General features: G+C 45.3%; 1 protein-coding gene across 7 annotated transcripts in view; it reads left to right on the top strand.

Annotated features, from left to right (window-relative positions):
- The window catches only part of ASAP2 (ArfGAP with SH3 domain, ankyrin repeat and PH domain 2), a 177,223-nt gene that overhangs the window by 12,920 nt on the left and 140,686 nt on the right, over nt 1-23,617 (top strand). The gene's annotated exons all lie outside the window — the stretch shown is intronic.

The raw sequence follows: 23,617 nt of genomic DNA, 5'->3' as shown, positions 1-23,617 counted from the left end.
ATTGTGAGTTAGTTTTTATCTCTGATGTGAGGTAGGGATCTAGGTAGGGATTCATTCTTTTGCATGTGAATATCCAGTTGTCCCAACACCATTTGTTGAAAAGAGTATCCTTTTGCCATTGAATTTTCTTGGTACCCTTTTTGAAAATCAATTGATCTTTGATGTATGGGCTTATTTCTGGACTTTCAATTCTGTTCCATTGATCTTTATGTCTGTCCTTATGCTGTTACCACACAGTGTTGATTACTGTAGGTTTATGGGTAAGTTTTTAAATCAGGAATTCTGAGTCTTTCAACTTTTTTCTTCTTTTCCATTATTGTTTTGGCTATTCAGGGTCCCTTGCATTATCATGTGAATTTTAGGATCAACTTGTCAATTTCTGCAAAAAAAGCAAACTGGGATTTTGATGGGCATTGCATTGAATCTGCAGGTTAATTTGGGGAGTATAGACATCTTAATGATCCGTCATAACAACTTCCAATCTATTAACTTGAGATGTTTTTCCATTTATTTCTTTAATTTGGTTTAACAGTGTTTTATAGTTTTCAGTGTATGGTCTTGTGCTTCTTTCTTTCTTTTTTTTTTTTTTTTTTTGAGAAAGATTAGCCCTGAGCTAACTACTGTCAATCCTCCTCTTTTTGTTGAGGAAGACTGGCCCTGAGCTAACATCCATGCCCATCTTCCTCTACTTTATACGTGGGACGCCTACCACAGCATGGCTTTTGCCAAGCAGTGCCATGTGTGTACCCAGGATCTGAACTGGGGAAACCCAGGCTGCCGAGAAGCAGAACATGTGAACTTAACCACTGTGCCACCGGGCTGGCCCGTTCTTGTGCTTCTTTTGTTAAATTTACTCCTAAATATTTTAGTCTTTTTGATGCTATTGTAAATTGAATTGTTTCCTTAATTTCATTTTTGGATTATTCATTTCTAGTGTTTAGAAATACAGTTAATTTTTGTATGTTGATCGTATATCCTGCAGTCTTGCTGAGCTTGTTTATTGGCTCTAATAGTGGTGTGTATATGCCTTTGGATGTTCTGTATATATGATTGTGTCATCTGCAAATAGAGTTTTATTTCTTCTTTAACAAATTTGGGTGCCTTTTATTTCTTTTTATTGCCTAGTTGCTGGATCAGTTCTTAATCATCTTTTTTTTTTTTTTTAAGATTTTTTTTTATTTTTTCCTTTTTCTCCCCAAAGCCCCCCCGGTACATAGTTGTGTATTCTTCGTTGTGGGTTCTTCTAGTTGTGGCATGTGGGACGCTGCCTCAGCGTGGTCTGATGAGCAGTGCCATGTCCGCGCCCAGGATTCGAACCAACGAAACACTGGGCCGCCTGTAGCAGAGCGCGCGAACTTAACCACTCGGCCACGGGGCCAGCCCCAGTTCTTAATCATCTTTAAATGCCCAATGGGTTGCACAGAAGAGGGGCTCAATAGCTTAATGAATGACTGACTTTGGTGTTAAGAAAACAGTTTGTATTTACAGCTGAAATTCCTAATATTTCATTTGTTTTGTTCCTTCTCACTTGGGCTCTGAAGATACTGAGAAAATTGGAAGATTTGCCTGCTTGGTCTCTGGTTGTAAAGTAAGTTAGTGGAACTGTCACTCGCATTGGTAAGTGGGTTTCAGATATTTGCCTCATTCAGCTGGGTGTTCGGTATCACCTGGGAGGTGTACGGCCCAGGAGCCAGGCCTTGTCGTCCCTGCTACAGCAAACTTTGCACAGCCCATTGTTCTTGCCTGTTACTGTGGCTTTTTGGTCGCTTCTCGCTATAAGCACCACCTTGATTTGTTCACGGTGGAGACCACTCGCTTCTTGACAAAAGGTGTGATTGTTGAGATTCCTGCTTTTTTTCTCACCTTGTAAATTCTCTCTTTTTTTTTTTTTGGCAAATAGGAATGAGGTGTGTTTACTACTCGGGCTGTTGGGCTGTCAGAACCTGTAGCTTTTGTGTGTTGGTTGTAGCTTGCCTGGTGGCAGGCCTTTAATTCGGAGGAGGTACCTTTGCCCTCAGGGAGAGCCCACGTAAAAATCAGGGGGTAGGCAATGTGCTTCTTCACCTTTTCCATCCTCCTCTTCTTTCCTCCTCCACGCTCCTGTTTCTGTCTTTTCCTTGGGGACCAGGTTGCTTATGCTGCAATCTCGGCAGTGTCTGCAGCTTAAATTCTCACCTCCCCTGTTTCCCCCGCCTTCTCTCTTACCTTCACTCCCTCAGTCTATTTCCAGACCCTCGGGGCCCTCTGTTTTCGTTTTAAAAGAGGAAATTCCAGCCAGAAGAGACTCAAGAGAGAAGCTTTAATTGGGATTTCAGGCCAGACCTTCCTTCGTAGTCTCTCCAGTCACCCTGGTGAGCTGCTGCTCTGGGGATGACATTTAATGTTGGCCTCCTTTCCCAGCACCCTGCCTCCCCTCAGTTTTCCAGAACTGGGATTATTGTTCTGTCTTTTAAAAATGATTTATTATCTTCTCTAGCCATGTGGAAGGAGCTTAATTTTAGAAGTCCACGGTTTTCTTCTTTACGGTCAGAGTAAAGTAAAGGAGGTTTGATTGATCTTATGACAAAATTGCTTTAGCCGTAGCTGATAGGAAATCTGTTAAGGGCTCCTCTGTTTGATTTGCTCTTTTAATTTATGCACCTCCTTGCGTCCCTCAAGCATCTGTGCACAAAGCCAGTGAGGCCCGATATGTGACGTTGGGGTCTTTATTTCCGCCTGATACAACATGAGTTGCTACAGGATTCTGACACTTTGTTAAACTTTGGGTTGAATTAGGGAGTAACATTGTCAGCAAATGAGTGTTTCAGAAATTTGTTATTGTTTTTCCAAAGGAAAGTATACTATTAGGTTGAATAATTAAAGGCACTGACCATAGGGCATGCATTAGAGCCTGGAAGTAGACGAAAAGACCCCCATGTAAGAGTAGAATAGCTACCATGAAGCCCATTTTGTTTCTCTGTAGGTCAGGGTCATGTCATCCTCAGGGTTCTAGAAAAGACCCATATAGTCAAATGGAAAGAGCAGAGACCAGTGCTCAACAGCTGAGGCCAGTGGACGGGAGGGAAAGAGAGAATTAGACTCACTCAGAAGTGTGGGGCCACCCCTCCTCCAGGAATCCCTGAGGGTCTCGCGACCCCACGTTTAAGAAGAGTCCAAATCAGTGCCCTCTGCTGTGGTGGGCAGGGAAGTGTGTAATCCGCTGAGGAGAGTTTGCATGAAAATAGGTTTTGAGTTTTACTGGGTAATTTTGATGAGCTTTAGTTCACTGAGAAGATTGATTTCTGTGGAACAACTCTTTCCTTTGGTGTTGGCTGAACGAGGCATTTAGTATGCTCAGTATAGGGTTTGGGCCATGGCAGAATGACGTAGAGATCTGTTTCTGGAAGACACAGACTTATGTGGGGACAGCCCTTGGCCCTTGGACGTCTGCTGTTAAGGAGTGTGAGGAGAGGGGCAATTGGCCATATGGTTCCCTGTCTGACCTCAGAGTATTTTGGCACTTCCTTTTTGGGGTGAGAGAGCCTCAAAATCCAGAGTTCCCCCTGCCGGCAGTTCCTGGCTTTCCTGTTGGACCCTCAGAGCAGACTGTGGGTGGGCCTGGGATAAGGATTAGATTTTACTTCTCTTAGAGTCCTCAGAGCCCGGCGTGGTGCCCAGTACATGGTTCTCAGAAAATGTCTGTTGAATGTGAAGGTCTAGGTTATCTTTTTGATTTTGTGATTTTATATTTTTCCCTTCAAAAAGCTTGCTGTATGTTTAGAAATAAATTCATTTTGATTTGCAAAGTCAAGATTGTCATGTCATGTTTTGAAATAGGAATCTTTTTAAGAATTATCAAAAGCTGTGCTCTATAAAGCATCTCAATCAATATCTAATTTCTTCATTGAAAAATATATTAGTTCTGCCTTTTCTTCTGTGAAATCTTCCCTAACATGCCCAGTCCATCAGAACCACTTCTCTGAATTCTTTTTTTTTCAAGATTGACACCTGAGCTAACAACTGTTGCCAATCTTTTTTTTTCTCCCCAAATCCCCCTAGTACACAGTTGTATATTGTAGTTGTGGGTCCTGTGGCGTGTGGGATGCCACCTCAACATGGCATGCCGAGCAGTGCTATGTCCACGCCCAGGATCTGAACCAGTGAAACCCTGAGCCGCCGAAGTGGAGCATGCGAACTTAACCACCTGGCCACGGGGTCGGCCCCCTGAATTCTTGAAGCAGTGACTCTCTGACTCACTTTCTTGGTCCCTTTTTATCCATCTGTCCATCCATCCGTCTGTCCATTTATCCATCCATTGATCCATTGATCCTCAATTGATCAGTCCACCTGTCTTTCGATCTGTCCATCCATCCATCCATCCATCCTTGGGACAGACCTGGGGTGGCTCTCATGCTCCGAAGCTTGGAGTGTTCTGCAGCTGTGAAGTGTGGTGGTCCACAGCAGCTGTAGGTGCTCCCTGTGTGTTGGGGGGTGGCCCTTGCTTCCCTCCTCAATGCTTGTGCCCTTCTGTAGTGCGGGACTCTCCTCAAAGGAGGACAAAGGAATGGTGCAGCTCGGGTTGAGGTGTGTAAGTTGGAACAATGCAAGTTCAGGGCACTCAGAGTTGTCCCTGTTGGTCAGGGCAGAGGTTGGCAGACTACAGCCCACAGCCTGTTTTTGAATGCAAAAAAATGTAAGCTAAAAATAGTATTTACAGTTTGTTAAAAAAAAAAAAATCTGAAGACTATGCAACAGAGACTGTGTATATGCGGCCAGCAAAGCCTAAAATATTTACTCTCTGGCCCTTTACAGAAAAAGTATTCCCACACCTGGGTGAGAGCATTGGGTGTGAGTATAGAGCGTCTGTCCTAACCTGGACAGAATGTTTGGGGTGTAAGGAGACATAAAGTTGCTTAGTCTAGTGTCCACATATTACGTGAGCCCCTGTTTTAAACATCCCTGCTTGCTGCACTGGCCGGGTACTTGCTCCCTGTGGAAGCAGCCTTCTCCATCCAAGGTTGTTGGGAAACATCTAAGGCTTTTGGGTAGGGGAGTGAAGTGAACAGAGCTGGGCTTAAGGAAGACTGATTTGGCAATGGGAGTGTGGTGAGAGGGTCAAAGGGGAGAAGGACCTGAGACAGGGAGCCCAATAGAGAAGCATTGGCCCCTGCCCTGGGAAGTGGTCACTGGGGCCTGAATTAGGACATTGGGAATACAAAGGAAGGGGCATATTGCAAGGTAGTTAGATGGTGGCCATTCACTTGTCAGACCCATCTTCTAGTTTTGGATTGGTTTGTGATTGTTGGTTTAGGCCTTCATTCCTTCCTTTGTTCAATACGCAGAGCACCTGCTGTATACCAGGCCCCAGGCTCTGCAGAGTTGCTGCCTCGAAGGGGCTCACGAGCTGGAGGGAAGCAGAAAGAGTGATTCTGCCAGGGGGAGGAGGAGGGAAAGTTTCAGGAAGGAGGTGGCAGCACATAAGCTCCTCGAAGACAAAAGTGGTTTCACATGTGTGCTTACTTGAGGGTGCGTTTCCGCCCAGTGCCTTGATGAGTAGGGGCTCTGAAGGTTGAGCATCTGATCCGGCAGCTGGCCACATATGTAGAGTATAGTGCTGTATACTGCAGGTGAACATTATAACACCATCTTGTCTCTACCCTTAAGGAACTTACCATTTAAAAAGAAAAGATCAACCATTAATTTATTCATTCAATACCTGTTCATTTTATATAAGGCCTGTTATATACCTAAGCACACATGTGCAGAGTAATCCCCAAGTGTATGAAGGGAGCCGGGTCATCTCCCTTAGGCCATGCAGGGCTCGGCACAGGTTTACCTGCCACCCACCTCTTGAGGTTTTTTCCTCCGAACACCCTTTGCCTCATTTCTTGATCTGAGAATGTCCATTAATGACTTGGAAGGCACCTTCTGGCTTGGGGATTCTGTAATTTCGAAAGTCCAGCCTACTGCCTGCTGCGGGCCGTAGTAGGGGAAGGTGGGTGGGGTAGGCCACGCTAAAGTCAGCCTGCTCTGAACTCTGGCCTCTGCCACAAGGTCCTCCTTGGCTCCACAGGAGGGATCATCCTGTGTTCTTCTCTCCCTCTCCTCTCCCTCTTCAGACTGGCCCGTTGGCCCCAGGGACGAGTCTGAGTGGCAGGGAGGACTCAGGAAATAGGTCACAGGGAGCTTGGAAAAAACGAAGAACCTGCTGCCCATCCACTAACTTGTCAGCAATCCACAAACCCTTGGATCTTCCCATGTCTGACCTCACCAGCATGTGCTGTCTCCAGATGCCACCTCACCAGCTTTCAGCCCAGGGATGAGCAGTGCCTGGTGGTCTGGAGAGAGATTGCGGGCCGGGCACCCACCTGACCTGATGGAGGGATTGATGCGAGCCTGGGAGGCATGAGGGTAGGGTGGAACAGGGTGATTGTGAGTGGAGCCCGGCCCAGAGAGGTGAGGGGAGTTGGTTTGCACACAGGGCAGGATGTTCACGGCTGCTCCCTGGTGAGAGAGAGTCCTGTGCTGGAGGACTGTCAGATGGCAGAGGATTTCTTCCTCCCAGGGGATCTAGAATCCTACTCATCTACCTCCCAGGTCCTTCCCCAGCCCTACAGTGCCTAGAAGTTTCCATTTATCACTAGTAGCCTCCTTTAACTCCATCTCCTGCATGTTTAGGGCACCCAGCCTCGGTTGCACCCTTCAGCTCTTCATTACATGGGGGCACGCTGAAGGGAGGGACTTGATGTTACACACCCTGTGTCCTGCAGTGCCTGATGCTGAGGCCCTCCCTGAATATCGTTCAGTGATTAATCTCGTATGAAACAAGGCCACCATTCGCACTGTGGGCCTCTTTCCTGTGTTTGTGTTCTTATTTCCTGCACCCAAACTGCAAACTCCCCAGAGCAGGAGCTCTTTTCTTATAACAAGCTCGTGTTTTTATTTATACTTGACTATTTTCAACACACTGTTTGGGCGGGATAGGTCTTCTGCCCATTTTACAGCTGAGGAGACAGCTTCCCAGAGGCTTAATGACTTCCAAAATAAGGTATTTAGTAAGTGGTAGCCCTGGGACTGGAACCAGGGTCTTACAGCTCTTGCCAGTGGATGATCTTTCTGTTACCCAGAACCATCTGAGTACATCGAGCTGCTCAGTAATCATTTTATCAGGTTAAAATAATGTGTGGGTGTAGTATTTATGAGTTCATGTGCATATGCATAGATTCTATATGTTCAGAAACTTCTTTGTCCAGTCTCTTTATTTTAAAAGAGATTCAAAATGTTGTCCATGCATTGTTAAATGTTAGTGTCTTTAGAAATGACTTGAGAGGACAGATAATTTAAAAATATTTGCACATTACGTCAGAAGAGAGTTAATAGTACCCGTTACTATTAATACTGGTGGTATTAGATGTTCTGGGAAAAGGTACTGTTTATTCATAATAACCAGATAATAGCAGCAAGATGGAAGAGGAAAGCCCAGAGAACATTGTGAGTGTAGGTGTAATTGTAATTTAAATGCAATGGTGGGCTTGGGAGGGATGTCTTTAAATATAAGGTTTTAGGAGCTCCTGAGTTTTAGTGTAAGGCATAATAACTCATGTCTATGATAGGAGGTGTCTTTGGCCATGTAACCTTGGAGAAGTCATTGATCTTGAATAATTTATCATTGGAATGAAATCTCATTTTGAGAGAATCATACCTTCCTTCAGTGTTAAAAACATGTTTCTATCATGTGTCATAGTGAATATTCTAGTTACATTGCATATTTCTTCTTTTACGCCCTGCCCACTCACTTGGTTATCCTTGAGGAGAAGAGAAAGGGATTTTAGGTGGTAGCTAAGTAGTACCCAGTCTTTGAGTCTATAATCATATTCCTCATTTTGACAATTTTCTCTTTACTTTTGGTTGCTGTGTTTCGATTTTTGATTTTAGATCTCTTTCTTTGGGGAAGGGTGGTTGGGTGGCTACAGGAGGACTGAGCCCATTTAGGGGCTGATAGATGATATATTTTTGTTATGCCGGACAAAGTAAACGGTACCCTTCCTCCTGAGTAGAGTTCATTTGTGATAGATGAGTGAATGGTCTCTTTCCACCTGGCTGTCACACAGTTGAAAAACGATGGTGCCATTTGAACATTCCATTTCTCAGACCCCCCAAGGGACAACAGAATATGTCTATGAGCTGGCATACCCAAATGCAAATTATTCTATTGATACCTAATATATGTAAATTTATGCTGCTGCGTTGACAAAGACATTATGAATGACACTCTTCTGAAATAGTGCTATATAAGTGGAATTTTAGTTTTATTGTCATAATAGTGAAGTGCATCACTAGTCCTATTCCTGCTGAATTTCTGTGACGTTCCAGCAGCTTCAAAGCCCCTCATGGGGCTATAGCACCAGAGGTGGAAGATTCGGCATCTTCTGGGCTAAGTGCTGCCCAGCGCTCTGCTAAAGGCTTTGACTGTCTTCTGATGTGAGAGTTCCCTGATTGAGGGCAGGATGGAACGAGGACAGTTAGGATAGTGAGATGACTCAGCAGAGGAGAGTGAGTTTTAGTGCAGATTTTAGGGGGTTGAGACAAGGGAGCACTTTGGGAGGAAAGTTATCTTTGCCTTTTCAGAATTGAGTGCCTCTTTTGCCTCTGGATCATCACATCTCAAACCCAGGGACAAAGAATCCAAGCAGGTTCAAAGATAGAAGGATTTTTTCAGCAGAGTTGCTTGGGGGGTAGATGACATGTGATGGAAGGGACCCCATTCACCTTTGGTGGTGGGTATTTCCATGCTGCGCTTTGCTGTTGCTCTGGGGACATTGGCGGTGGGCCATACTTCACTCAGTGGTGTTGACAGGGATGAGCGTTAGCCCACCTGTGTTGTCTTCACCCTCTGAACTCCCTTGGGCAGGGGAGACTCCTTGTCTGTTGATAACCAACCTGAGTACTGTATGTCCAGCCCTTGCTGAGCTGGGCACTGGGGGCACCTGCAGAGGAGACAGGAGATGTGACCAACCTCCTGGATGTGCTGCTAGCCTGGTAGGAAACGCCGACCTCTTGTCTGGAAAGGACGGTGGGACCAGTGTGGCCAGTGCGGTTCCTGCAGGAGCCCGAACCTTTGCTGGAGCTGGAAGCACAAGCAGGCATCAGGTAGCCTAGAACAGGGCCTGGCGCACAGAAGACCCTCTAGGATATTTGTTAAGTAAGTCACAGAATAAGTGATAGCAGAAGGAGATAAGAGAGCATTCTAGGAGGGGGACAAAGTACCTGATCCTAAGCGAGCGAGACAGGTTGCTTGGAGAAAGCTAAGAAAGTGGAGGGCCCTGGAGGGCTGTGTCCACTGTGTTCACCTCTAGATTGTGAGGGGGTGGGACGGTGTTGGGGCTCTTCGTCATTGTGGGCTGGGATAGAAATGAGGGTATGTGAGTGAGGAGGGGTCCTAGCCTTGCTCTAAGAGGAAAGGAAGGCGTTGGTTCAGAAGAGCTTTTTGGTTTCCACAAGGGGAGATTATTTTATTTGCTTGTTCTACGTCATTCATTGAAGGTCTGCCTATCCTGTTCAGGCACTGGGGCGTTTACTAATGTGAATAGAGAGACCTGGATTTCTAGGAGTTCACAGTTTCACAGTATAAACAGATGCATAAACAAACAATTACAATGTGGTTTGATAAATGCTATAAGATACAGAGGCAGTTGCTACGGCAACGCCAAGTCAGTCATTGCAACCTGTGGGAGTGAACAGGCTTGCTTGCTCAGGGTCTTGTAGGAGACCAGTCATGGTGACACGGTAGGGATGAGCTTTCCACTGTGCTTGGGTCGGCCTTTACCCCGGTGAGCAGGTTTACCATGCAGAAGTCTTTCAGCACCTGTGGGCTGACAAACCCGTGTGTGACTGATTCCCCAGAGGGCGGCCCTACAACCAGACTGCAAGAAGCTCTCCCTGGGTAGACAGCCTCATGAAGGGGAGGGGCGAGAGGGATGGAGAGCAGCTTCTGCACATGGACCTGGGTTCTGCCGAGAACTGAGATGCTAAATATAGTCCCCGCATCTCCTGAGCTTCTTGGCAAGGAGGATGTTTCTTGTTTTCCATCTCGGCTAGGAGCAAGGGCAGGCATGGGGAAAGGAAAGGAGGTTTCCCCCGGTTTGAGGAAAGATTGTCAGGGAAATGTCGGCCTTTTCCAGTCACTGGAAGAGCCCTTTCAATCGGAGCAGACAGGATCTATGAGGGTTTGGATGAGATCGGCAGTGAAGGCAGCAGCCGTCTCTGTGACAGCAACAAAGCCCAGGTGCAGGGCTTGTCTGTGCTGCAGGCACAGGGCCGCGGGGTTCTCTGAGGCCTGGCCGTTGTGGTGTGTGAGGGAGGCCCTTGGCTTGTTCCACGTGGTGTAGGGGTCAGGTCATCTGCTTGCTTCCTGACAGCCCATTTCCAGAGGGGAGATCACTGCCCAGGCCGGGCTGGTCTGTGGTTGTCTGTCAGTCACTTTCTCTGTGCCACTTCCTTCCTCTTCTTATGTCAATCTGGGCCAGAGGATTCCCTCTTCCTGCCAGCAGAAGAGATGGGCTGGCATTTCTGGCTGCTGGAAGGGTGTTCTGGTATGATTGCACCCCTACTATCCCTCTAGCCAGGACTTGTCATCTCTAGGGAGCAGGTGACAGTCCCCCTTTGACTCCTGACTGGGTTTTCAGGCTCTGCGTCTTGTTCTGTGTTCCTCTTCTCTGTAATTGAGCTCTTGTCTGACCTTGGTCCAGAGGGACTTACTTGCTCTGGGACTTAGATGATTGAGCCCCAGTTGTTTTTGTTTTTTTTTTTGAGGAAGATGCTAACTACTGCCAGTCCTTCTCTTTTTGGTGAGGAAGACTGGCCCCGAGCCAACATCCGTGCCCATCTTCCTCTACTTTGTATGTGGGATACCTGCCACAGCATGGCATGCCAGGCGGTGCCATGTCCACAACCGGGATCCAAACCGGTGAACCCTGGGCCGCCGAGAAGCGGAACGTGCGCACTTAACTGCTGTGCCACCAGGCCGGCCCCTTGAGCCCCAGTTTTAATGGGCGTCTAATGTGGTGGTAATAGCCTGCCTGGGCTTTATACAGACTTGGGTTTGAGTCATGAAACAGGCCTACCACCTGCTTAGAGAATGCCAATAGATGTTGTTATTTGTATTACAAAGCTGCCTCCTCCTAGAGGCCTAGGCTCTGCCTAGTACCCCTGTTCAGACAGCTGGGTGCCTCCTGGCTCGTACCTGAGGGCACCTGCCCGCCCTGTCCACCCCTGCCCTGCTTTCGCCGGCTCCTGCCTGCCTGCGGGCCATGTTCATGCTCGTAGAGTCCCTGGAACAGCAGCCCCCGAGTGTCCCCGGGTCCGCTTCTGTATCCTCATGGTCATTCTGCTGATCGGGACCCTCCTGCCTTGTGCTGCGCATTCCATTAGGAGACTTTCTGCACTTTAACATCATACTTTCCACCCTTGAGGTAAGGGGGAGGGTTGGTTTCAGTCCATCTTCTAGCAGCTTTCCCTTTTAAGAGTCAGGGAGGCTGCACCCCAGCCCTACTAAGCTGTCCCCTCGCTGGACCCTGTGCTCCCTTTGGGAAGTGACGTCATGAATCAGCATGGCTTGCCTCCAGTTGGTTAACTAGTCTAATCTATCTTGCTCTGACCCCTTCTGTCCGTTCCTACAGCTACAGTTCATTTATCAGCTGAATTATGCTTCAGCCTCTGTGCCCGCTGCAGTCAGACTGACCATTCTAAAACAAAGACTCGGCCTTTAACTTTGGAGCGTAAAACTCATTGGTTGCTCCCCTTATCTTTCGGCTAATGACCAGGCTCTGGGCCTGCAAAGCCCTCAGTGAGCTGGTGCCTGCCTGCCTCTCTAGCCCATCTCCCCATCTCCCCACCAGCCACACTCAGCAGGTCACACCGCCCCACGTCACTGTTCTTTTATGTGTATTGTTCCTCTGCTGCTAGAGTTGCTTCCTCTTCATCTTGTCTCTGCCTGTCCTGTGGAGTTCAGCTGGATCATCCCTCCTCGGAGACTGTGTTGGACACTCCTCCTGGCTTTTCAGAGGCCTCATGTGTACCTCTCTCACGGCTAGCGATCAGCACACGTACTGTCACCAGTTATCCACTTGTCTCTGTTTGTCAGACTGACCTTTTTGAGCACACAGACCTCACTTGTTTGACACCCTCCACCCCATTCGTTGAAGGAGTTAATGTTGCTGGTGTGCTGTCGACATCACCCTCGTTTTTCTTAGAGTGATGAAAGGCCTTGCATCTTCTTCTCTAACCTAAACTCCCCTGGCCTCCTCTGCTCTAGCCCTGCTGCCTCCTGGCTGCTCCGTGGGCGCATCAGGTGCTCCTGCTTCAGAACCTTTGCCCTGGCCGTTTTCTCTGTCCGGAACCATCTTCTCTCCTCTCGGGTGATCTGCATGCTCACTCTTTTACCTGTTTCAAACAGCACCTTCTTGAGAGGCCTACAGTGATCACCAGTTAAACCAGCTCCCTACTGCCAGATCCCAGACCCTCTCTTTTCTTCCACAGCACTTACCACCTCCTAACCTAGTACATAATTTACTTGTTTGTTTTGATTTATTTTCTATCCCCTCCCCCCCCCCGATTGGCTCATAAGCTTTATAGGGGCAGGGATTTTTGATTCTTACTTAACAATGCATCCCCAGCACCCATAATTGTGCCTGGCACATAATACTTTTTTGCTGAATGAATAAAACTGGCCAGCAAATATAGCTCTTAGACTGCAGGGAGTGAAACACGGTGTTTCAGGAACGGTGTTGTTATTGGTTTGTAAAAATCTTGTATCTCTGGCTATAGGGAAGAGACTTGATTCTTTGAGGGTAGTGTTTGAAAAGTTGAATTAGTGAATGTAGATCCCTAAAAAAGTAAGAACGTGTTTGAACGGCTCAGGAACTGCACTGGTGACCTGGTGTAGAAGGGGTGAGGTGGGGGATTCCAGGGTTAGACGCTTGCTTGGCCGCAGTCTTCTTCCATGTCCATCTCCAGCAGGGCTCCAAGGATTACCTGCACACGGATTTCCAGTGCTTATTAGGAATGGAGAATGCTGCCAATCCAGGCTCCTTATTTTTTTTATTCAGTGGGACCAAAGTAGTTCCACGATAGAGAGATCCAGAGGCATGGCTTTGAAACTGTGTGAGTCATCTAACTATTGTCCAAGAGGGCTGGGAGGTTAACCGCACGGGTTACTTTGGTGATAGTGATCGATGTCCCGGTGACAATTATAATGAAGGCTGGTATTAAGTTGGGACTTTGAAGAGTCTATCAGATAGTGAAGGAATTGAGAAGCTGTGCTTACCACATGCCCTGTCACCCTGTTTTCCTGTTTGACTATTGTCTTGTGGAAATTTATTTCTTTGTTAATATTAAGGCCTCCAAAATAAACATGCTCAGAATGGATATCCAGACCATGGGGTTAACTTGATGAGAGGCTTTTATGCTTTTTGTACTTTTTTCTTTGGTAGGCCCTGGTAGTTCTTTAGTATTTGTAATCTCTTTTCAGAGACAGCCTTTTGTAAATTCTTCAGATTTCACTCTTTTAGTAACAGTTCTAAACCTTGTGTGGTGGCTTGGGACCAGTGTGCCATGCAGGAATGCAGAGATAGATGAGAAATGGTCCATTCCTGTGAGGGGCTTATGTTGTTCCTTAGCCCGTATAATGATTAGAGCATCTGCTTTGAAGCCACTTGGACCTGGCCTCAAACAGTTATTTTATCAGTTAATAACTGTACGACCTTGGGCAAATATGCTCATTTACTTATATTTAACAAACACTTATTATTATAAAGCTTACTATGTGCCAGACACTAAGTGCTTAACAGAAGTTAAATGTATTTAATCCTTAGGACAACCCGTGGGTAGGTACTCTTGTCGTCCCTGTGTTTAAAGAAGAGCAAACTGGGTCACAGAGAGATTAAGAAACTTTCCAGGCTCACTGAGCTGGGCAGTAGTAAAGCCAGAATTTCAACCCCAGGCACTTGGGCTCTTGAGTTCATGCTTTTTTCATCATGACACTGTCTCTGCTGCCTCTCAGCTTTCTATGCTCGAGCTTCCTAAATCCATAAAATGGGAGAACTGTTAATAATACTGCCTAGGGACAGGATTGGTGTGAGAATTAAATGAGAAGACCCATGTGGAACATTGAGCCCAGAGCCTGTCATGTGGTGAGGGCTCATGGCAGCTGCTGCTGCTGCTACAGTCTAGTGGAGGGAGATAAGAGGGTACACAAATTATCCTAATACAAGGTGACATGTGCTAAGTGTCTTTACCGAGCACTGATAACAGGGATTACTTCCTGTGGGCCCTAGGAAGCCTTCATGAATTGGAGGGCACAGGTGTGACTCCCCATCTGTGCAGTAGGCACCGTCCTCCTCTGATAGAGATCAGATCTAGAAGCTGGAGCTCTAATCGGTTAGAAAAACCAGGGTTTGACTGGATGGGTAGTTATGGCCAAGGTTTAGGAAGATGGATTTGTTCGGAGGTCCAGTGGGTTAGATTCTTGAGTTGGGCAGGGGGAGAAGTAGGATTAAAGGCTGGTCAGCCACTATGGGGCCAGGTCTCAGCGGCCCAGCTGTAGCCCACTTCCGGCCTTTCGGATGCTTAATTAGCTTTGCATATTGTCTTTTTATTGTCTCTCTTTAGAAATTTTCTCCCACACCTTCCTTCCAGTGGATTTCTAGAAATACCCTATTTTTTGTGACTCACTGGACACATCCTGTTTGGGGAAGTGTTGAGAGGAATTTCAGAATGGTGTGAAGTGTTCTCCTAATGATGAATGGTGCAGGTGGGAGATGGCTCTGCTTTTCTGCTTCTCCTAGGAAAACCCACAGCCCCCACCCTGTCTTGTACCTGTCTCTCCTGAGGAGCTGAATTTCTCCAGATGCAGTGTTTCACTGCCTTGACCTAATGTCTGCCAACTGGAATTTTCCCTGTTGTGTTGTAGGCAGGAATCTGTGTGTGGCTACAGGGTGACTAATGATGGAATTAATCAAATTAGAGATGGGGCCTGGAGTTTTGAACCTGACTGAGTTAGGTGACCTTTTGAACCAAATAGATGGCCTGTCTTCATATGTACCAGGGTGGCTGTGATGGAGTGTGTACCAGGTGCCCTCGACAGAGTTGCTTTCAGAGTGTCACTCTAAGAAGTGGCAAAGGCGGTCTTGCCTCTCAGGGCAAATGGAGCACACGCAGTGTGGACAGAGTGGAACACTGGCTCTTTCCTTTGGATGGTCTCATTTTACCGTGGCTTGCTGTTATTTCAGGTTTTATTATAGGCCTTGCTCGTTCTAACAGAGGCCGGATGTTGTAAGTCATCACGCAGTGGCTCTCTTTTGTATACCTGAGGCCTTTTGGCAGGCTGATTGGAAAGCTTGGTACGTTAGGGAGTGAAGTAATAGAAAAATAGAAGAGGGAGGACTTGAGCTGTGGCCCCTCTGAGCTGTGGAGAGGGCGTGCACCGTGCCGGCCGTGGTTTAGACGGGGGAGTGGGCGCTGGTGCGGGAACGGCCAGCGCTGTGGTGTAGGGTTGGACCTGGTGGCAGAGGGATGGGAGCACTTGAAAAGCTAGTTAGGCTATTTTGCCAGAGACTCTGAACCCTGAGGGTGGCCATGGTGGTGGTACCCAGAGAACTTTGTTGGAGGATGAGGCCAGTGATGCTGTGCCTTGAATGGTGAGGGCCGTCAGATTACCCTAGAACAGAGCTGTTCAACCTGGCCAGTTTGCCTCCGCGGGACTTTTGGCAAGGTCCAGAGACATGTTTGTTCCTCACAACTAGGGGAGGGGGTACTACTGGCACCCAGAGAGTGGAGGCCAGGGCTGTTGCTAACCATCCTCCAGTGCACAGGACAGCCCTAGATGTCAGTAGTGCTGCATTGAGAGCTCCTGGGCTGGAAGGTTGTCAAGTAGTGGGAGGCCTGGAGGGCGAATGGGGCAGTCCTCTGTGCCTTCACTGCTCTTGGGCCCTAGTCCCCTTATGAAAGGAGGGAAGGTCTTGTTTCTTCTCAAGTTGGACAGGATGAGGATTTAGAAATTGTCATAAGTTGAAGCTTAATCAAGTGCCATGAAGGAAAGATCGTGATTTCCACGTCCTCGGATATATTAAGTCACTTGAGATCTTCAAAGAGTTGCATTAAAATGCTGATCCTCTTAGGCTTCTGACATGCTCTCATCTCTGCCTGCATTATTTTTTCTGCCGTTTAACCTTCTGCTGTGCAGAATGCCAAATAACCTCCTTTTGGGGTGTATTTTGATACCTTACTTTTATGATATGAAGATTAATAAAATTAAAACTGCCTTAGTACTGATAGAAGGAACTTGAATTTAATTTACGTTTATACTTATCTCTTAAAAATATCTTAATTCAGTATCTATAAAAATAAGATGACTTTTCACTGAAGAGTTAAAGGGAAGTTTAAAGATTGATAGAATTTATAAAAAGGAAAAAGCAACCTATTACCCCATTATTGTGTGTGTGTGAGAGACACACACAGTGCATTTCACTGTTTTTTTTAAACACCCTGCCTTTAAAATTTGGAACTATAATTTATTTCCAGCACAATTAAAATCCTTTTTTCTCTTGCTTTTCTTTCTCTTTCTTTCCTTTGTCAGATAACAGGGTTTAGGGGCTGGCACGTTGGCACAGTGGTTAAGTGCACATGTTCTGTTTTGGCAGCCCGGGGTTCGCTGGTTCGGATCCGGGGTGTGGACATGGCATCACTTGGCCAGCCATGCTGTGGTAGGCATCCCACATATAAAGTAAAGGAAGATGGGCACGGATGTGAGCTCAGGGCCAGTCTTCCTCAGCAAAAAGAGGAAGCTTGGTAGCAGATGTTAGGTCAGGGCTAATCTTCCTCAAAAAAAAAAAAGGTGTTTATGTTCTTCTGAGGATGTGTTGACTTCTAGCTTATTTCTTAATTAAAGTTCTGCCTTAAGCTGAAGAGCTAAGACTTTATCCTGTTTGTGGTGGGGAGCTATGGAAGGCTTCTGAGTGAACAGGACAGGCACAGGGCAAAATCTGAGTCAGAAAGATCCCTCTGAGGCTGGGAGTAGGGGAATCAGGCAGACAACCCAGGGAGAGGCCAGTGAAAGGGTTCAGATACAAGGGGATGAGGTCTGAGCCTGGGCAGGAACCAGGGGATGGGGATGAAGAGCCAGCTTGGAGAAGTAGGCAGAAGGGAATTCTCAGTGACTGACCTCTTGGCTGTGGGGGCTGAAGGGATGGGAACCCAGGAAAACACCAAGTTTCTGGCTTAAGTGAGTGGAAGCTTTAAAAAAAAAGTGTATGTGGGGGGAAATCCCTGTTTTTTACATGCTTTGATTATTAATGTTGCTTTCTGACTTTTGCTTTTCAAAAGTAGGTGAAAATGGAGAAGTTTTAATAGTGCCTCGTCTTGAGACAGGATTGAGACCTTTCTCACTTAAATTGCAAATTTTAGATAAAAACACACTTGATATCTTTGGAAAGATTAGGATGATTCTGCTTCCCTTCTGGGATTTAGGAAGCATCTGCTTGGTCTGACAACTGTATAATTGAAAGGCTGGGTTGTGAGCCACCAGGAAGGATGGCACCCGTCTTACTCTTTAGTAAAGCACGTTGCATACAGTAGGCTCTCAGTATTCTGCCTTTGATTTGGGGAGTGGTTGTCTTGAGAAAAACTAATAGACGGTCAGGTCTCTTCACATACAGGTAGAGTTTGAAAGTAGTCACATACCTGTTCAAAAATAAAAGTGAACGGTGTGGTAAAGAAGTTAAAGGTGAGTGGCATTCTGTGTCCAATTGTGGTGCCACGTATGCAGTTCTGTGGGCAGGCGTGTAGCTCAGACATCTTGCGTGTGTGTTCTATGGTTTTCTGTTTTCCACGTTGGGAAGTGGCTCAATGTGGTGGTGAGGAGCCACAGCTCTGGCCTCTGGCTGCTGGGTTTGAATTCAGATTCCAGCGTTTGCTAGTATTGCTGCCCAACAGGTTACTTAATGGTCTTTCATATAGATTATTAATTATGCACATAAACTACAAATTACATAGAGCTGCTTTGTATTTGTTCTATTTTTAAAAACTTGTCTCCTTCTGGTCTTTGATAGAAACTTCTATGTTCTCTTGGGCAAATCGCTTCTTTTTGGAGCCTGTTCCCTCATCTGTAACACCACAGAGCTAAACTAGGGGAACCGCTTGATATTGACAACTTCAGTTCTAACCTTGTGGGTTTTTGTAAACAAACGTCCTTTGTGCACAGCTTTATTGGGCTGCAACCACATTCCCTTTATAAAGCTTTGTCTTACCAGACTGAGCGGAATCCTGATGGCTTTATCCAGCCTCATGTGGAGGCTGTTTCATCCCCGTGTTACTTAAAATGTTTTTCTCAAGGGCCTTGTCTGATTTACAAGGCAGTAATTCTCCCTTGAGATGGGGAAACCACAGTGCTGGAGGTATTTCAGATGTCAGCACAGTGGTGTTAGTGTGGGGAGGAGGGAGAGCAGGACTGCAGCCCATGAGTGAGGGGTGGTCAAGTATTCCTTGCCTGTTTAGGTCAGCTTTATTGTGGTATAATTTACAAATAATAAAATTTATTGATCTTAAGGATACAATTCGATGAGCTCTGGCAGATGTACAGTCAGGTAATCACACACACAGTTATCACGTGAAACGCTTCCATCACCCCGAAAAGTTCCCTCCCGCTTTAAAGTAACTTACTGGTGGTTCTGGTAGCTTTTTTGTAGATTCCTTAGCGTTTTCTTCATAGATGATCATGTCATCTGTGAATAACAAGTTTTTCCTCCTTCCTTTCCATCTGTTTGCCTTCCATTGATCTTGCTTTACTGCTCTCCCAAGCCCTCCAGCGCAACCCTGAGTAGCTGTGGGGAGTGTGGACGTCCCTGCCTGGTTCCTGATCTTGAGGGGGAAGCATTCAGTCCTTCACTGGGAAGCATGGTGTTAGCTGCAGGTGTTTGTATTGCCCTTTATCAGATTCTCTTCTATTTCTAGTTTGCTGAGCGTCTCTGTCATGAATGGGTGTTTAGTTTTGTCAGATGCTTTTTCTGCATCGATTGAAATGACCATATGGTTTTCCTTTTTTAGCTGGTTAATGTGGTGAATTACATTACATTTTTAATGCTATGACTGTCCTTTGGTACGGAAGCCTTATGTGTAGCATAAGCACAGATTTTGTGTCGTCATATTGTGATTTGAGGATTAGCCGTTCTGCACTTCGTAATGATGTAGTACATTCAGAGTTATTGACAACAGTTATTCTACCTAGTCACTCCTGTGGGATCTTATCTGTTTAAGTATGGCTCTGTTAACCTTGTTACTATTTCATTGTGTTTTTGGTAGAGCGAAGCTGTTGGGGTGGGGTGGGTGGAGGGGTGGGAGAGAATAACAACAAGCCTTCTGTAGCCTTTATTATATGCCTGTAGCCTTTATTATATGCCAGACGCTTGTCTAATATGATCTCTTAATTCTTAACCCAAAGGCATAGGTACCATTTCCTTCATTTTACAAATGAGGAAATTGAGGTCCTGCTTCTTAGAAGGTAACAGAAGTAAATTCCATTTCACTTGACATTAGCTGAGCACCATCTATATGCCAACCATTTTGACCCCATCCAACTGGTACAAAAACTCGTAAATAGGCAGCATCCTCATTTTTGTGGAAGATACTGATAGAAGAATTTAAGTAACTTTCCCAAGGCCACATAGCTGAGAAGCAGGGCTGGATTTGAATCCAGGTCATCTGTTTCCGAGTTCTTTTTCCTGTGTTGCTACTTTGGGGGTGATTTATGGAAAGGAATTAAGTGAGGATGAAAAAACTAGGCCATTGCGTAGAGTGGTGTAGATAAAATTTTCACGGTTTGTCTTCACAGACCTGATTATCAGGATCAGTACAAAAATACTTTCCACAACTAAATATTATTAGCTCACATGTTTATCTATTAGAACAACAGTCTTCTTTCTTAATTCAGTATATATCCAGGAAGATATTTTATTGATATTAAGCAATGATGTTGCAGAATTTTGGTTGAACGGTTATGCATGTAAAACATTAATTCTTTATTTGCCTAATAGTTTTCAGTGAAAGGTTTCCTAATAAGCCATTGCCCTATTGCCACTTTGTATGCTAAGCTATGGGATGACTATGAGTTCCTTTGCATGGTTGGAGTTGAATATATACATACATCCATGAAAATGAAATTTATTGGTTTAAGTAAATGCTCATGCTTCAGCAAAAAAAGGTACCGTGATTTTTCTATTGTGTGCACGTATATTTTCAACTCAGTCAACATTTACTAAAGTGCCTACTTTATGCCAGACACCATGCTAAACCAACGAAAGGGAGGAGAAGAGAAAGGAATGACATTTTGATCTGGGCCGCAAAGTGTGAGTTCCCAGGAGGCAGAGGAGTCCCTGGTTGGATGAGTTAGAGTCCAAGTAAGTTTAACATTTAGAGGAGCACATTAGATTGACTGGGAACTTGGTTACTGGGTGAACACATGTGAATTTCAAACCTGATTCCCTGTTTGGTGGCTCTGTACTTCTGGGCAAGTTGGTTAACTTCTTAGCTCTAGTTTCCTCATGAAGATACCATGTGTGTTTCACAGGTGTTCTGTGTGTGTGTGTTTCTTGTCTTGAAAGTGAGGCCAGAGGTCTGTGCTCTGTTGGGGAGTGAAACTTAATTTTTCATGGCGGGAGAGTAGTGATAGGCATTCTGTTTGGACTGTGATCTTGCAGGATCATGCTTTGGTGGTTTACAGATAGAATCTGATCTGGCCGGGACCATGTGAAGTGCAGCTTCAGTCCTTTGCTGAGACTGTCAGTTGCTCTTCCAGCACCTTGCCCAGTGCCAGCATGTTGGGTGTGCTAGGTAACTATTTGTTGAATAAGTGCAGTGTTTTGTAGTAACCTCTGGTGATCTGCTTCTCTAAGCCTTTTCTTCTGGGAGGATCAGCCCTTGGGAAATTGGATCCTGCAAGCTGTGACTAGTTCCAACACTGTAGCAGTTGTGTCCAGCCTGGTGGTGATGGGTGCTTGATGTCCCTTCGGCCTGGCCTGAAATGAACATCTTGTGTTGGCCCAGAGTGTGGCTTCTGTTCTTCAAGCTTGCTTTCTGAAACTGTTGGGGAGAATAGCGGGTGGATAGATCCCTGTTAGAGGAGGCGATCCACAGGCCTGTGTTTTCTTGTAATACCAGGATAGGTTCAAGGAGAGAATCCAAGGCTGACCATCGTTCTGTCATTTTTTTTCTGTTTCCTTTTCTGTTCCAATTTTTCTTTCTTTTCCTACCTCTTTTATGGATGAAATTTGTCCTCTGTGCAGCAGTATGTTATTGGGGAAGCAGCTTTTGACTTTGTGATGATGTCAGGTGAGACTGTTACATATGTTCAGACCATTAAGTATGAGACTTTGGTGAGCATTAGCTCCTGCTTCGACATAACTGAGGCTCAGTAACATAAAAAGCAATTTTCGCTCAAAAAAGATGCACAAGCAGCTTGGTGTGCTTTCTTTATATGGGCCTATCCTGAATAACAGCTTTAGGTATTATGGAGGAAGGCATGTAGATTAGCAAAGGTTTGCAGTTCAGTTTCCAAGAACAGGAATGTTTTGCCCTAGTGAGCCTTGAAACATTTTTTATAATGCACATTTTTGTTCATAGATTATAATCATAGTTGGTATAGGAACTCAGTTGGAAAATGTGACTAAATCAGAAGGAACTGTTATAATGATATTTCATTTAAAATCATCTGCTTACTGTATGCTATGCAGATGAATTCAATTAAAATACTTTTGAGATCTAGTTTGGTGGAAAATCAAAGATACACTATATTTTGCAGGGAGGTCGGGACTGGAGAATTAGGTAGCGTTTCCACTTAGGGAAGCTGAAGCTTGTTTTGTTTTACCTAGGCTAATTTGAGGCAGAATGAATATATAACTAGGTCACTCTGGTGTGCATTCATTCATTCATTCACTTGTTCATTTACTCATCAAGCAATTTGATTGTATACTGTGCTAGTTGCTGAGAATTCTATAAATACGGAGTTTCCAGGGCTCACAGACTAGTTGTAAAGGACAGATATAAGTAATTAGGAAATAGTGTGGTAAAAACAGCCAGCAAATTTTTTTCCCCAAAATGGGAGGTGGTGCATGTCTGTTAGTTTTTATGAAGTATGTATAGGAAGTTTCCTTTTGGGAATTAGTAAAAAAATAACTTTTATATAAACTCATCATTAAAAGAGTTTGAATATATGCAGGCCTTCAAATATAGAGTACCTTAACAAACCATTAAGATTAGGATTAAATTAAATGCTTGATTTTGGAATAACAGGTGAATGTTAATCTGCACAGGGAGAGAGGGCTCTGAAGAATCCTTGAATAAAGTTCTAGGGTTTTATGATGTGAGTAGAACAAAGAGCCCTTTGTGAGAAGACATTTTTAGCTCCTTGTACAGAGTGTGTGACACAGTGAACACTCATGGGAAGAACTTGACGGCACACTAAGCTGGGGCGCGTTTCATGGCAAGCTCTTCTGCCTCAGTGGCTCTGATATTTGTTTGGTTGGAGGAGAAAATCACTAACTGGGGCTCTCAGGTGGAGCCACAGTGTAGACAATGCTTAATGACTGTGCCCTGAACACTTCACCAGGTACCCATAGTGTTTAAGGAAAGAGCAGGGCATGGATTTAATGTGGATTTATTTACAGTATAATTGGAATGTGTGACATGAGGGAAAAACATTTTCACTGGATCCTTTGTAAGACATCAGGAAAAGAATGGCTTAGACTTGGTTATTTAGCCTTTCTGCAGGACTAAACTGCTTGTTTTATGCGGTGACATGATGGTGCTTGAGTTCATTTGCATTTAGCCAGCGTTACGTGGACCCCTGCTGTGATGTGGAAGGAGAAGGGTGAAGCATACCAGCTGGGGTTTGGATGTGAACTTTACCTTTATTGGTAGTGTGTCCTGGGGCAAGTTGCTTATGTTTTCCACTCTGCAGGGTTATCAGGAGGATCAAATGGTAATAATGCATGTTAAATGCCGCCTCGTGCATGTAGCACATGGTCGGAGTTCAGTACAAGGTGGTAATAATAATAATAATAATGATATTGATATTGATAGAGAGTCCAGGAACTATGCTTGATTTTGAATACAAAGAGCCAGGATCCTTCTGGGCAAGAGCTTCTGGTCTAAGAAAGACTACTAATGCCTTTGTTGGGAGGCATTTTCTAGATTCTTTGATGACTGTCTTGTGGCAACTAGAAGCTGCTGTTGCTGCTGCTCTTCCTGCTGCTGTTCTGCTGTTCGAAGGCTCTGGAGACACCTAGGGTAGGGGCGCAGCTGCCTGCCAGGCCAGTCAGTTTATTCTGTGCCTTGGCCATTCACTGTGCTAGGTGTGGAGCAGTCTGTAAAAACAAACCCTAAAAGATTATCTTAAATTTATTTTTGATCATTTCTCGGAGTGCTGAGTTACCTTCTATGACACACACTTAGTTTGTAAGTCTTTTTTGCACATGTTGTCCAAACATCACCTCACATCTTTCTGACTTCCCTATCTAAAATAGCACCACCCTTCACTTTCTGTGTGTTCCTTCAGTCAAAAAATATCCGTTGAGCACCTGCTGGATGCTGG

This window comes from Equus asinus, chromosome 6 (genome assembly GCF_041296235.1).
Source record: "Equus asinus isolate D_3611 breed Donkey chromosome 6, EquAss-T2T_v2, whole genome shotgun sequence".
NCBI lineage: Eukaryota > Metazoa > Chordata > Mammalia > Perissodactyla > Equidae > Equus > Equus asinus.
The sequence above is the reverse complement of the archived record's forward strand: the minus strand, read 5'-3'. Positions and strand labels throughout refer to the sequence as shown.